Source organism: Heterodontus francisci, unplaced genomic scaffold (assembly GCF_036365525.1).
Source record: "Heterodontus francisci isolate sHetFra1 unplaced genomic scaffold, sHetFra1.hap1 HAP1_SCAFFOLD_61, whole genome shotgun sequence".
In the NCBI taxonomy this organism is placed as follows: domain Eukaryota; kingdom Metazoa; phylum Chordata; class Chondrichthyes; order Heterodontiformes; family Heterodontidae; genus Heterodontus; species Heterodontus francisci.
This window is the reverse complement of record NW_027141441.1, coordinates 5,931,447-5,941,717: the sequence shown is the minus strand read 5'-3', so window position 1 is coordinate 5,941,717 and position 10,271 is coordinate 5,931,447. Positions and strand designations below refer to the sequence as shown.

Sequence of the window (10,271 nt, the reverse complement as noted above, 5' to 3'; positions counted from 1 at the left end):
TTTCTGTGTGTCTTTCTCTGCCTGACTCATTGTTGGTGCTGTTACTCCGTGTCCTTGTGTGATTGCGCAGTGAGGGTGAGTCCGTCAGCGCGTGTGTTGCTGAGTCCGGGATTCTTGAGAAATCCGACTGCAATCCTATTTTTATAAAAACATTGGGGAAATAACACAAACAGTTCACTTTCAAAACATCAAGTATTTACCCATAATAACAAGATGCTTCCAAATGCACTCGATTGCAATCAGCTTCTTCCTTCTGGTGAACACATCAATCAGCAACAAATCACTTTTGCTCACACGAACACAAGCTGCAAACACGGACCAGCCGAGTCTCTCCCACTTTGTCAACCCCCTTCCTGCAGAGCCTCCTCTCCACCACCAGATGGTGATGTTGGCCACAATAAAACCAGGACAAATGGTCACAGTGAGGAGACGGTCAGCAACAGAAAATAAAACAATAACAGGGAAAAGCTTTACACAACAACAGGGTACATCTTTACACAACAGAAAACATATTTACACACCACGAAATACCTTCAGACAACAGGGAGAATACAATCATACAAATGCCTTGTTTCTCCATCTCAGTCTCGTTGTCTCTCTGTCCCTCACTTTTGCTTCCTCACAGTCTATAGGTTTTCTGTGTGTTTTCTCTCTGTCCCGTTGTCGATGGTGTTACTCAGCGTCCTTGTAACATTGTGTAGCCAGGCTGAGCCTCCCAACACCTGTGTTGCTGTAATAAAAACAGAAAATGCTGGAAATGCTCAGTAGGTCTGGCAGCATCTGTGCAGAGAGAAACAGTGAACAGTTCATGTCTGTTTCGTTAGCTCACATTAACTTTGTTCTCTCTCCACAGATGCTGCCAGACCTGCTGACTATTTCAAGCATTTTCTGTTTATGTTTCAGATTTCCAGCATCTGCAGTATTTTGCTTTTGTATGTGTGTTGCTATGTCTGGGACTGTTTGAGTGCAATGCTTTTGCTTTATAAACAGCGTTGAAACAAACATTTATCTCGCTAACACACAGCACTAATACACAGCTGGATATGAACAGCAGCCTGCAGCAGAGGGCGCAGTGGAAGTTTATTAACACAAATAATTCACCAACACTACATTTACTGCTATCCCCAATCACACCACGCTTCAACTTAACACATTTTACTCTTTATTTACATCAACTTCTTCCTTCCAGTAAACACTTCAATTTGGAACACAGCTTCCAAATCACCTTTATTCACAAACCCGAACACACACCAGCCCAGACTTTCCCCTTTCTGTCAACCCATTCCTGCATCACTGCCTCTCCACCAACAGTTGTCGCTAGAATCATACAATCATAGAATGGCGAAAGCACAGAAGGAGGCCATTCGGCCTGACGAACCCATGTTGGCTCTCTGCTAAAGCAACTCACCTCGTCTCACTCCCCAGTCATTTCAATTTCGGTGGTGGGAAAACTTCTCGAAAGAATAATTCGGGACAAAATTAACAGTCCCATGGACAAATGTGGTTAATTCTGGAAAGACAGCATGGATTTCGTCAGGGAAAATCATGTTTAACTGCCCTGCTGGAGTTTTCTGCTGAGGTAACAGAGAGGGATGATGAGGGCAATGCTGTTGATGTGGTGTACATGGACTTTCAAAAGGTCTGGCAGCATCTGAATGGTCACTGACCTGAAACATTAACTCTGTTTCTCTCTCCACAGATGCTGCCGGACCTGCTGAGTATTTCCAGCACTTTTTGTTTATATTTCAGATTTCTAGCATCTGCAGTATTTTGCTTTTATTGACTTTCAAAAGGAGTTTGATACAATGCAACACAACAGACTTGTGAGAAAAGTTATAACTCATGGAATAAAAGGGGCAGTAGTAACATGGATATGGAATTGGCTGATTGACAGGAAACAAAGAGTAGTGATCAATGGATGTTCTTCGGGCTAGAGGAATGTTTGTAGTGGAGTTCCCCAGGAGTCAGTGTTGGGACCCTTGCCTTTCCTGATATATATTAATGACCTAGACCTTGGTGTACAGGGCAGAATTTCAAAGCTTATGGAAGGCACGAAAATTGGAAGCATTGTGAACTGCAAGGATGACAGTGTAGAACTTCAAAAGGGCATAGACAAGTTGGTGGAATGGGAGGACAGATGACAGGTGAAGTTCAATGCAGAGAAATGTGAATTGATTCATTTTGGTAGGAAGAACATGGAGTGACAATATAGAATAAAGGGTACAATTCTAAAGGGGGTGCAGGAGCAGTGGGACTGGGGTTATATGTCATTGGTTGAGAGAGTGGTTAATAAAGCATACAGTATCCTCGGCTTTAGTGATAGAGGCATAGAGTACAAGAATAAGTAGGTCATGTTGAACTTGTATAAGACACTAGCCTTAGCTGAAGTACTGCGTCCAGTTCTGGGTGCCACACTTTAGGAAAAGATGTGAAGGCATTGCAGAGATTATGGAAAAGATTCATGGGAATGGTTCCAGGGATGAGGAACTTCAGTTATGAAGATAGATTGGAGAAGTTAGGACTGTTTTCCTTGGAGAAAAGAAGGCGAAGAGGAGATTTCATAGTGGTATTCAAAATGATGAGGGGTGTGGACAGAGTGGATAGGGAGAAACTGTTCCCACTTGTGAAAGGATCGAGAATGAGAGGGCACAGATTTAAAGTCATTGGTAAAAGAAGCAAATGCGACATGAGGAAAAACTTTTTCACACAGCGAGTGGTTAAAGTATGAACTGCCTGAAAATGTGATGGAGGCAGGTTCAATTGAAGCATTCAAAGGGGAATTAGACTGTTATCTGAAAAGGAAGAATGTGCAGGATTATGGGGAGAAGACGGGGAAGTGACATGAGGTGAATTGTTCATTTGGAGAGTCAGTGCAGACACGATGGGCCAAATGGCCTCTTTCTGGGCAGTAACAATTCTGTGATTCTGTGATTCCAATATTCATGTCATTTCTATATATGGTGGTCCTGACACTGACCCTTGTGGACATCACTGTTCACCATCTTCCATTCTGAAAAACAATCAAATACCACAACTCGCTTTTCTTGATATTTCATCCATTTTTTAACCCAAGCAGATACTGACCCTCCTATTCCTGGAACCTCAGTTTTGTGACCCAGCCTTTTCTGTGGTAGTCTGTCAAAGGCTTTCTTAAAATCCATATAGACAACATCCATTGCTTTCCCTTCATCAACCTTTTCTGTTACTTCATCAAAAAATCAGTTATATTAGTGAAGAAGTGGAAAGGTGCTGAACCTCTCAGTTTTCGGTCTACCCAAACCAAGTTCAAGGCCTGAATAATGAACCGATTGCCTCATTAGTTCTGTGAATAATACAATAATTTAATAGACAAAGTTTTGAAACATTCCTGCCCATAAATCTTGATAACAGAGAGTGTGTGGATCTCCTGACTCAGAATGTTTAATGGATACAGTCCTCAGATCCGACAAGGAACCCCTGAACATCCACAGTAAAGACAGTGTGGATGAGGAAATGGAAGAGCCGGGAGCTGAAACTCAGGGACGGCCGAGCTCTCCTGTCATTGAGCTTGTGTGTCTGCTCTGCTCGCCGCACTTCCGGCTCTACTTTGTTTCCAATGAAAAGATGAAAAGGGCCGTTCGGTTTTCCTCTCACTGACAGCGTGTTTCACTCGGGTTAATATAACCCGGGACTTTTGCTGCTGAAATGAATTCTGCAAGGCCCCAGCAAACACATCGGCTCCCTCCTTTCTCCCCTCTTTCTATCGGATTGTTTTACCAGGAGGGGCTCAATAATAACAAACCCCCTGCAGGGAATGACCACAAATTGAGTATCTAAATGGGGCAAGTGGGCAGCTTTCTGGGTTCTAGGTTCCCCCTACCCCGCCCCTCCCTCCCTCCAGTCCAAGCCCCTCTTCACTTTCTTTGGGACTTTGATGAGGGTGAAATGGGGAAAGTTCCCATTGATGTTTGAATGCTGAATTGCTGCAGGGATCTGCGCACGCGCGATGCAGCCCCGCCCCCAGTGAGACGTCACAATGTGGAGTGGAGCGCATGCGCAGCCTTTCCCCAACCCAGTCTGTGAGGCCATTCACTCAATCAGGGGAAGATGCTTGAAATCAGCTGCTAATGGAGACTTCCCGGGCCCGGGGGAAGGGAACAAAGAGCATCTGCTTCCAGCAGCCACTGCTTTGGGAGCGTGTCCGCAGATGTGCTCAGAGATTAGCATTGAGTGGTGGGAAGTTGAGGGGGAGTCGGGGAGTGTTTGTAACAGACACTGTGGAGCAGGAGCTGCTCCCAGAACATGGAGTGAGCCGGGAACACGGGGAAGGGAGAGTCCATTCTCGGACAGTGTCTGTACAGGCTCAGGGAGACACAATGGGAAGAAATCACTATTGAAAATCACTGACAATTTCACCACCCAAAGGAGAGGGAATGTTCCTGCTTTAGTTCCAGTCTCTCACTGTTTGTTGGATTGTGAACAGTGGGGGAAAAATAGCCGCAAAATAACGATGTGGACAGTTAGACAAAGAGCATTCATTGCAGACACCAGGTGAGAAGTGTGAAAGGCACATTTTAAATAGTGGCTGCTTGTTTTCCGTTGAAATAGAAATGTGACTGTGTAAAGGTCACTGCTCTATCGGACAGTCCCAGTCATTGAGCAGTGCAGGGCTTGTGTTGTTTCTGAATGTCACAAACTTGTTGTAAAACCACTGCAAACACCTGGTAAACAGAAGCTGAATACTGCAGTACTGCAGTGGAGGCAGACACTGACACCGTTTGTGTTCTTGGTTTTCATTTTGTGATTGTTCATAATGATTATTATTGGGACGATTACATTGATCGCTTTTGTATCTTCTACCTCACCAGTTCTTTCATTCCTGCAGGAAAATACATGACGGAACCTGAATAGATGTGGTGATTCTTGGACACAAGGAAAAGTGCAGTGATCTCGTTCCAACACACAGTCGGTACAGGATCACTCCCAAAGCACAGAGATACTGCCAGCTCATCAGTTCCACTGGAACAAACAAAAGAAGTAATCAGACAGACACTGATCCCAAAGTCGAGAGACACATTTTCAATCCAACAGTCAAACAACAGCAGGAGAGACAGAAGTTGTTTCTATTTCACTCCAATTCAGTACAGCTGACAGGTTGATACATCAATCACAGTCCAAAAACAAACTCACTATCAGATCTAAATAAACTCTGTCACCATGGTCACATTTTAAATATAAAATCTGAAATAGAACAGACAAAATTTACAGAATTGAAAGGTACAGAATGAATGCAAGGAGGCTTCAAGGGGATTTGGACAGGTTAAATGAATGGACAAGAACATGGCAGATGGAATATAATGTGAATAAGTGTGAAGTTCTCCACTTTGGTCGAATAAACAGAAAGACAGAGTATTTCTTAAATGGTGAGAGGCTGGGAAGTGTCGATGTCCAAAGGCACCTGGGTGTCCTTGTTCATGAGACACAAAAAGCTAGTCTGCAGGTGCAGCAAGCAATTAGGAAGGCAAATGGTATGTTGGCTTCATTGAAAGCGTATTTGAGTACATGAGTAAAGATGTATGAAGTCTAGATGAGACCGCACCTGGAGTATTCTGTACAATTTTGGTTTCCTTATCGAAGGAAGGATAGACTTGTCACAGAGGGAGTGCAACAGAGATTCACCGGTCTCATCCCCTGGGATGGTGGGATTGTCTTATGATGAGAGACTGCAGAAACTGGGCCTAAATTCTCTAGAGTTTTGAAGAATGAGAGGTGATCTCATTGAAACAGACAAAGTTCTTACAGGGTGTAACAGGGTAGATATGGATAGGATGTTTCCTCTGTCTAGTGAGTGTAGAACAAGGAGACTCAGTCTCAGAATAAGGGCAGACTGAGATGAGCAGGAATTTCTTTACTCAGAGGGTGAGAAATCTGTGGAATTCTTTATCCCAGAGGGCTGTGGAGGCTCAATCATTGAACATATTCAAGACAGAAATCGATAGCTTTCTAAATACTAACAAGATCAAGGGATATGGAGATGGCAGGGAAAAATGGCGGCGAGGTAGATGATCAGTCACGATCTGTTTGAATGTTGGAGCAGGCTCGATGGGCTGAATGGCCTAATGCCCCTATTTCCTATGATCCTATGAATCCCAATAATGCACATCAGAACGTTAGACCAAGTTATGCATTACATACCAGTTCAAAAATCCCACAGAGATTAAGACTGAAAGATACAGTATCAAGCCATTACTACAAAATGAAGGACTTGGAGCTTGCAGACCAGCCCATGTATAAGATTGAAAGTTATATTTTCATTCACAATCATTTTCACAGAGCTTAATATTGAATACCAATCCACAACTTGCACAGGATTACCAAATAAAACCTACAACTGTAAAATACAGTTAATCCATATTTTAAATTAAACACAAGACAAACAAATATTGATACATTAAGAGAGCGGGAAACAGTGAGAGCAGAGTGGAGCATAAAGAGCCCAGGAGAGAGAGGGAGCAAGAGTTCACTCGGAGAGCAGGGAACAGCGAGAGCAGGCGTCAAAAAAGGCAAAGGAATACACAATTAATGGGAGAACACTGAACGGTGTAGAGGAAGTGAGGGACGTTGGAGTGAATGTCCACAGATCCCTGAAGTAGCAGTGCAGGTCAATAAGCTGGTTCAGCAGGTAAATGGAATCCTTTCCTTTATTAACTGAGGTATAGAGTATTAGGGTGACCTGGTATCCATGGCAATAAGTCACTGACAGCTAACATTCAGGTGCAGCAAGCAATTAGGAAGGCTAATAGTATGTTAGCCTTTATCACAAGAGGATTTGAGTACAGGAGTAGTGAATTCTTGCTTCAATTGTATAGAACCTTGGTGAGACTGCACTTGGAGTACTGTGTGCAGTTTTGGTCCCCTTGCCTTCGGAACGATATTATTGCCATAGATAGAGTGCAAAGAAGGGTCATCAGACTTGTTCCTGGGATGGTGGGACTGTCCTATGAAGAGAGATTGGGGAAACTGGGGCTGTATTCTCTGGAGTTTTGAAGAATGAGAGGTGATCTCATTGAAACCTACAAAATATTTAAAGGACAGTCAGGGTAGATGCAGCTAAGATGTTTCCCCTGGGTGGGGAGTCGAGAACCAGGGGACGCAATTTCAAAATAAGGGGCATGCCACTTCGGACAGTTTTGAGGAGAAATGTTGTTACTCAGAGGGTTGTGAATCTTTGGAATTCTGTACCCCAGAGGGCTGTGGAAGCTCAGTCATTGAGTATGTTTAAAGCAGAGATTGACAGATTTCTAAATACAAGTGACATAAGGGAATATGAGGAAAGTGTGGGGAAAAGGGCATTGAAGTGGATGATCAGCCATGATCATATTGAATGGTGGGGCAGGCTCGATGTGCTGAATGGCCGACTCCTGCTCCTGTGTTCCTATGTTCCTAACTCCACATTATCGATGAGACACAGCCTCAGGCCGACTTGTCGGGTGTTGCAAACAGATAACACTGCTTCTGATCTTCACCAGAACAGAGAGTGAGATGTAAAATTGATCATCAAACAGACTGTGAGAGAATACAACAGAATAAAACACATGGAGAGACACTGTGGAATAACAAATAGATTAGATTGGAATGTTGAATTATGATTGGAATGGATAAAACAGCAGATTAAATTGGGACAGAAAAGAGAAACTGATGGGAAGAAGGAAGAAAAGAAAGGATAGATCTGTTCACTTTTTTCAGTTTTTTCACTGGTCCATAAAAGCTGGATTAAAAAAGATGCAAAAAACAGAGAATTTCACCAAAAAGGGAGATTAAATGCTGCCGAAACCTTGGATCGAAGGATGCCCCAACAGATCACCTGTTTAACTGTCTCCTCACTGGGGGATTTCAATCAATGAGCAATATTATTCTCTCCTTTTCTTTTGTTAAATGAAACCACTACTGTCACTTGGAGTTAATATCCCTGTGTTCCAACACCTGAATAATGAAATTGTGAGTTTCGTGATATTTTCTGGACACATTTCCTGCTGAAAGAACGAAGAGCTCTTTTCTAATTTACACAATACTATATACACACTCATCAAGCCTCCGAAACTAGCATCCTTGGTGCTGCTCTCTCCTCCCAAACCTCATCTCATGTGACTGTTACATCATCACTCTGATTGTGGGAGGGGTTAATCCCACTGTTTTCATCATTAACCCTTAACATCCTCATACTGCACTGTCTGTCCAAAAAAATCGGTGGAGGGAACTTGAATTATCAAAACAGCAACAGCTGCCAGTTGAAAATCAACTCAACCCATCAGAAAGAGACTGTCAGAGAACTTCCTGCATCCAGTCCTGACCCTGTCACATGAAGCAGCTGCTCACCCAGACCCCACTCTCATCAACACTGAACATTTTTACTGAGACCCTTCAAATACTGTTTATAAAAGGCCGCAAAGATCAAAGTTCACACAGTTGTATTAAATACAACAAAGTTTAATATTTTCTCACCGTTTCTCGGTAACCACATGAGACTTAGGTTTTCTTATTTGGTTCCTTTGATTTTTCTTGTTCCTGACTGACAAATATTCCAAACCTCAGATAAACCCTCCCACTTGCCTCATGTCCCAGTCTCGGTTAAAAGCAACACATAATGACACAAACACTCTTCTTCAGTGAGATTAATATCAAGCTGTTTTCCAGGTTGAATGGAACTGTGAACAAATTGATGTCAAAGAAGTTCACTTTGATGTATTGGCACTGAAATTCTGTGCAAGGAGAAACAGCCATTCCAAACTCATATCCTTCACAAAGGCTGTTATTTTATGTGATTGAAATTCATCAAGTATTTTGAATTAAAGTTCACAAGACACAAATGTCAGTGTTGATCATGAAACTTTTCAAGCATGTTGCAACTGTGAAATAAGGCTCTGCTGGGAGTTGAACTCAGGATCTCCTGTTGACTCGACAGGTGCTTTAACCAACTAAGCTACAGAGCCAGATCACGAATGTGTGTGCAATTGAAATCAGAGGAAGGCCTTGTAGATAGTGGGCAGGCTTTGGCGAGTCAAGAGCTGAGTTCGTCACGGCAGTGTTCCCAGCCTCTGACTCGCTCTTGCAGTTGTTGCTGTAGTTGTAATTGTAATAGGCAACCGTCTGTCTCGGAAGACGATGGGCTACACCCGGGGTGTACGTCACTTCTGTGTGAAACATCGTTTGTTGTGGCTGTAGAGGATGACTCGTGAGTGACGATCCCTTCCGCAGCTGGTACAGATGAATATCATTGGCCCGAGGTCGACTGATAATTTTTCCTTCCTCTGAGCTCTCTTTCCCACCATCTGGTCATTTCTTTTGTCCTCTGCTTTTCCCATGGTCTTCCTGAATGCCTTTCTCCAGGAATTCCAGTCAGCAGGAAGGACTTCCCATGCATTGACTCCAATCCCAGTCAGCTTGAGATCTCGCTTTGCAGATGTCCTTGTATCACAGATGTGGGTGACCTGTTGGTCTCGTGCTGATAGCAAGCTCACCAAAGAGCGTGTCTTTGGCAAAGCGACCGTCATCCATTCAGCACACATGACTCAGTCAACAGAGTCACCGCTGACTCAAGAGGGCAAACATGCTGCGGGTCCCTGCACGCTGGTGTACTTCTGCATTCGGCACTCTGTCCTGCCAGGAGATGCCCAATTTCCATCTGAGACAGTGGAGGTGGAAGCTGTTCAGCTGCTTTTCTTGGCTTGCATAAGTTGTTGATGCTTCTCTACTATAAAGGAGGGTGCTGAGAACACAAGCCTGTTACACGCGGAGTTTTGTATTTTCGATCAGTTTGCTGTCGGTTCACACTCGTCTTCTCAACTTTGACATGACAGCTGCAGCATTGACAATCCTGGTGCTGATTTCAGTATCAAGGGACAGATTGCTGGTGATTGTTGATCCAAGGTATGTGAAGCTGTTGACAACCTCCAAAGTGAGCCTGTCGATGTTGATGGAAGGTGGAGTCTCTAGTCCTGGCCCATAACTTTGATCTTCCTGATGCTGATCGTCAGTCCAAACTCCTTGCAGGCCAGGGAGAACCGATATACAAGCTGCTGTTAATGAACTTCATTATGGGATGTCAGCACAGCGTCATCAGCAAAGAGCAACTCACAGACCAAGAACTGACTCATTTTGGTCTTGGTGCGCAGTCTTGCCAAGATGAACAGCTTGTCATCAGCTCTGGTATGCAGGTGGACACCCCCATCTGAGTCACTGAAAGTTTAAAATAGCAGCATGGAGAAGAATATGCCAATTGTAAAGGATGTGAG

General features: G+C 43.6%; 1 non-coding gene across 1 annotated transcript; it reads right to left on the bottom strand.

The window, feature by feature from the left end:
- Positions 1-8,895: 8,895 nt before the first annotated feature.
- Positions 8,896-8,969, bottom strand: trnat-agu (transfer RNA threonine (anticodon AGU)). The gene has a single exon. It is a non-coding gene; the product is annotated as a tRNA-Thr (tRNA).
- Between the last annotated feature and the right edge of the window lie 1,302 nt (positions 8,970-10,271).